A 6,000-nucleotide genomic window follows, 5' to 3' on the forward strand; every position below is an offset into this window, starting at 1 on the left:
ACTTTCTTGATGGTGCCCTTTGAAGCAAAACAGTTTTTAATTTTGAAGAATTCCAATTTGTCTATTTTTTCTACTATTGCTATACTTTTGGTATCATATCAAAGAAACCATTAATCTAAGGTCACAAAGATTTACACCTATGTTTTGTTCTAAGAGATTTATAGTTTTAACTCAGACATATTTCTGCATCAATTGATATGATTATTCAGATTTTCCTCTTCATTCTATTAATGTAGGACATTACATTGGTTTTCATATATTGAAACACCCTCACAGGAATGGGATAAATTCCACTTGGCCACAGTGTATAACTAGCATATTATCGCTAGTATTGTGTTGAGGATATTTGCATCTATATTCATAAGGGATACTTGCTTTTAGGAGTTTTTTTTTTGGTTTTGGTTTTGGTTTTGGCTTTGATATCAAGCTATTGTTGACCACCTATAGGATGAGTTTGGAAGTTTTCCCTTAAATTCAATTTTCAATTTTTGGGAAGACTTTAAGAAGTGTTGGTGTTCATTATTCTAGAATTCGCTAGTGAAGCCACCCTGAGCTTATCTTTGTTGGGAGGTTTGTGATTATTGATTTAATTGCCTTTTTTGTTATAAGTCTGTTAAGATCTTCTATTTCTTCTTGAGCTGGTTTTTGTATTTGTGTATTTCTAGGAGTTTGCCCATTTCATCAAGGTTATCCCTTTGCTTGGCCAACAACTGTCTGTATTATTCTCTTATAATTTTTTTTTTTTTTTTTTACGGTATGCAGGCCTCTCACTGTTGTGGCCTCTCCCATTGCAGAGCACAGGCTCCGGATGCACAGGCTCAGCGGCCATGACTCATGGGCCTAGCCGCTCCGTGGCATGTGGGATCTTCCCAGACTGGGACACGAACCCGTGTCCCCTGCATCAGCAAGCAGATTCTCAACCACTGTGCCACCAGGGAAGCCCTACCTATAATCCATTTCATTTATGTAAAATCGATAGTAACATCCCTATTTTCACTTCAGAAAGTGATTTAGTGATCTAATTCTTCTGTCTCTCTATACTCATAGACAAAGGTTTATCAATTTTGCTCTTATTTGCAAAGAACCAACTTCTGGGTTTGTTGATTATTTTTACATAGAATTCTCTATTTAGTTTATCTCTGCTCTAATATTTAGTATTTCTATTCTTCTGATAGCTTTGGGTTTAGCTTGTTCTTTTTCTATTTCCACATGGTGTAAAGTTAGTTTCTTATTATTTAATTTAATTAATTAATTAATTTATTTTTGGCTGCAGTTGGGGGCTGCGCGCAGGCTCTCTGTGGCAAGCGGGGGCTACTCTGTGGCAGTGCACGGGCTTCTCATTGTGTTGGCCTCTCATTGCAGTGGATTCTCTTGTTGTGGAGCACAGGCTCTCAGTATGCGGGCTTCAGTAGTTGTGACACATGGACTCAGTAGTTGTGGCACGCGGGCTCCAGAGTGCAGGCTCAGTAGTTGTGGCGCATGGGCTTAGTTGCTCCGCAGCATGTGGGATCTTCCCAGACCAGGGCTCGAACCCATGTCCCCTGCATTGGCAGGTGGATTCCTAACTACTGTGTCACCAGAGAAGTCCCTAAAGTTAGGTTATTGATTTGAGTTTTTCTTCTTTTTTTAATGTAAGTATTTATAGCTGTAACTTCCCCTCTGATTTGGATGCCTCCTGTAAGTCTTTGTATCTTGTGTTTTTATTTCAATTCGTCTCAAAATATTTTCTAATTTCCCTTGTGATGTCTTCTCTGATACGTTGGTTAAGAGTGTGTTTAATTTCCACATTTTTTGTGGATTTCCCACTTGCCTACTGCTACCGTTATTTCTAGTTTCATTCCATTGTGATTGGTAAATATACCTGGTATATTTTCAGTCTTTTAAATTTTACTAAGACTTGTTTTGTGGCTTACTATATATCTATCCTGGAGAATGTTCCATGTGCACTTGAGAAAAAATGAGTTTTCTGCTGTTATTGGGTATGTACGGTATATGTCTGTTGGTTTAAAGTGTTGTTCATGTTCTCTATTTCCTAACTGATCTTCTGTCTCATTGCTTTGTTCATTACTGAAAGTGGAGTATTGAAGTCTCCAACTACTATTGTGTAAAAATTTCTACCTTCAATCATGTCATTTTTTGCTTCATATAATTTTCAGCTCTGTTCGTAGGAGTATATTATGAACAGAATGTTTGTGTGACCCCTAAATTCATATGTTGAAGTTCTAACCTCTAATGTGATAGTGTTTGGAGATGGGGTCTTTGGGAGGTAATTAGGGTCAGATGAGGTCGTGATGCTGGATACCTCATGATGGAATTAGTGCTTTTATAAGAAGAGACATCAGAGAGGTTGGTCACTCTATTTCTCTGTGCTTGGACAAAGAAGTGACCATACTGACACCCTGATCTCCAAATTTCTGCCCCCAGAACTATAAGAAAATTAATTTCTGTTTCTTAAGTCACCCAATTTATGGAATTTTGTTAAGGCACCCTAGGCTGACTAAGACAGTGCATATATGTTTATAATTGTTATATTTACTTGATAGATTGAATCTTTAATCAATATCTCTGCCTGACCTCAGAGATAATAGGACAGAAACTTTAGCGACCATACACAACATGGAATACACACTTTCCAAAAAGAGTTTTGAGAAGTCACTAAACAAATTGATGGCTGCAGTCCTCAACAAAAAAATCAGCAATCCCTGAGGAGGAGAAGAATCTGATTTCCACAGTTACAACGTTATTTTATTCAAAATGTCCACATCTCAGGGCTTCCCTGGTGGCACAGTGGTTGAGAGTCCACCTGTTGATGCAGGGGACGTGGGTTCGTGCCCCGGTCCAGGAAGATCCCACATGCCACAAAGCGGCTGGGCCCGTGAGCCATGGCCACTAAGCCTGCGTGTCCAGAGCCTGTGCTCCGCAACGGGAGAGGCCACAACAGTGAGAGGCCCGTGTACCGCAAAAAAAGAAAAAAAAGTCAAAATGTCCACATCTCAACAAAAAATTACAAGGCATATAAAGACAAAGGAAAAGTATGTCCCATTCATATGTTAAAAAAGAATTTGACAGGAACTATCACTGAGGAAACCCAGACATTGGATTTACTAGTCAAATACATTAAGCCAACTATCTCAAATATACTCAGTGAGCTAAAGAAAACCATGGACAAAAAAAACTAAAGGAAAAATTTAAAATATATGAACAAATATGAATGTCAGTCAAAAGATAGAAATTATAAAAAGGAACTAAAAAGAAATTCTGGAACCGAAAATTACAATAACTGAAATGAAAAATTCACAAGAGGAGTTCAATGGCAGACCTGAGGGAGGCAGGAAACTTAGTGAACTTGAAGATAAGGCAATTAAAATGATCTAGTGTGAAGAGAACAAAGAAAAAAGAGTGAAGAAAAATGAAGAAAACCTGTGAGACCTGTGTGACAACATCAAGCATACCAATATATGTATAATAGGAGCCCAGAAGGAGGAGAGAGAAAAGAACAGGAAAAATATTTGAAGAAATGACTGCCAAAATCTCCTCAAACATGATGAAGAAATGAAATATATACATCCAAGACTCTCAATAAGCTGCAAGTAGGATAAGCTCAAAGGGGTCCACACTGAGACATGTAATATTTAAATTATTGACAAGCAAAGAAAAGACAGAACATTGAAAGCAGCAAGAGGTAATCAATTTGTCACATACCAGGGAGCTTCAATAAGATTAACAGCTCATTTCTTATCAGAAACCATGAAAGACAGTGAGATGGTATAGTTAACATCCTGAAAGAGAAAAACAAAAACAAAATGTTGACAGTTGTTCTATAGCTAGCAAAATTATCTTTCAAGAATGAAGAAGACGGGACTTCCCTGGTATTCCAGTGGCTAAGACTCTGTGCTCCCAATGCAGGGGGCCTGGGTTCGATCTCTGGTCAAGGAACTACATACCGCATGCTGCAACTAAGAGCTACATGCTGCAATGATGATCCTGTGTGCCACAGCTAAGACCCAGAGCATTGAAATAAATAAATAAATAAATATTTTTAAAAAGAATGAAGAAATTAAGATATTCTCAGATAAAAACTGAACGAGTTTACTAGTAGACCTTCTGTTGTGACTTCGTTAAATTAACATTTGGGGCTACTTAAGAGCCCCAGGGTGTTGGATGGTGAACTGCAGTTGACAAAAAGGTCACAAAGGAATTGAAATAGAGAAGTTTATTACTCACAGGTCCTGGAGGAGGTACACAGCACACCTCAAGGGGGCATGCAGGGAAGTCAAGGGTGCAGGCAGAGAGCAGAGCAGGCTGTAGGGCACATGCCTTTATTAGGGTCTGTGGGTAGAGTGTTTTGGGGTTCCCATGCTAAGGCCAGATTGGTTGATTCAAACCAAAAAGAATGGGGTTTCAGTAAGCTTTGTGGAGGTCTTACCAAAGGAGAAAACAAGGGTAAGGCCCTAGGAGGCAGGGGAGTCTGATTATTACAAAGACCATTGGGGAGGGGGTCCTATCAGGAACTTACATTTACTTGTGACTCTCTGGGTAGTTACTTATGGCATGTGCTTGGTGGGGGAGCTACTGTTAATTCAAGGCCCTTGCAGGTCACTTGACTACACAAAAGGATGCCAAGGCAGCAATGTTATGAAATAGTTTAGCTAAACTCTCGAGACCTTCCTTATAAGAAATGCTTTAGTCTAAAATGAAAAGACAGTAGATAGTAACTTGAAGCCATAAATACAAAGGAAAATATAAAAACCAGTATTATTGTACTTGGTTGGAACTCCTCTTTTTTCTCTATGACTTAAAAGCAAAGCATAAAAAAGAATAAATTTATGTTAATGGATACACAGTGTACAAAGGTATAACCTGTGACAATAATATAAAGAGGGGGAAAAGAGCTGTATAGGAGCAGACTATATACTAGTGAGGCTAAGTTGGTATTATTCAAACTATGTTATAAAATTTAAGATGTTCATTGTAATCCCCAAGGCCAACACTAAGAAAGTAAAAATATACAGAAAAGGAAAAAAGAGAATCAGTCATATACTACTAAAAATTTAACTAAATACAAAGCAGATGCACACTGCATGTTGCAGAGGGGGGAAGGCGGCCCAAATGGACAGAGAGAGAGAGAATTTTTTGTTTAAAATTTCTTCTCCTGCCTTAAAATATAAATTTTATTTTCATCAAATACATTCTTTTTCTTTTTCTTTTGGCTGTGCCGTGTGGCTGGTGGGATCTTAGTTCCCCGACCAGGGATCAAACCCAGACTCACATCAGTGAAAGCACTGAGTCCTAACCACTGAACTGCCAGGGAGTTCCCATCAAATACATTCTTAAATATGTTTTTATTATAAATTCTTATTTACCAATGGAAATTGCCTTTTTATATCTTTAATTCTAGAGATACATATATTTTAAAATTTCAAAGAATTAGCAAAGTTTTAAGAAACATCTCTCCACACACCATTAACATGTATCATTTTTTTTTAAATGGGAGATCCTTTTAAAAATATATTTATTTATTTATTTTGGCTGCGCTGGGTCTTAGTTGCAGCACGCAGGGTTGCAGATTTCTTAGTTGTGGCTGGCATGTAGGATCTAGTTCCCTGACCAGGGATCAAACCCAGGCCCCCTGAACTGGGAGCACAGAGTCTTACCCACTGGACCACCAAGGAAGTCCCAACTTGTATCTTTTTAAAAAACGTATTTACTTGGATTGAGTAAAACAATATTGGCTACATTCTTTTTTTTTGGTACCAGATATTATGACCAGCAGTATGGAAAGAGAGATAAAAGATATGAATTAGTTCTAAAGCATATCATAGTTTAATTGGTGAGGCCAGAAGAATAATGGGAGATCCTTTTAAAAATATATTTATTTATTATTTTGGCTGCGCTGGGTCATAGTTGCAGCACGCAGGGTTGCAGATTTCTTAGTTGTGGCTGGCATGTGGGATCTAGTTCCCTGACCAGGGATCAAACCCAGGCCCCCTGAACTGGGAG

Source organism: Neophocaena asiaeorientalis, unplaced genomic scaffold, assembly GCF_003031525.2.
Source record: "Neophocaena asiaeorientalis asiaeorientalis breed wild unplaced genomic scaffold, Neophocaena_asiaeorientalis_V1.1 scaffold280, whole genome shotgun sequence".
In the NCBI taxonomy this organism is placed as follows: Eukaryota; Metazoa; Chordata; class Mammalia; order Artiodactyla; family Phocoenidae; genus Neophocaena; species Neophocaena asiaeorientalis.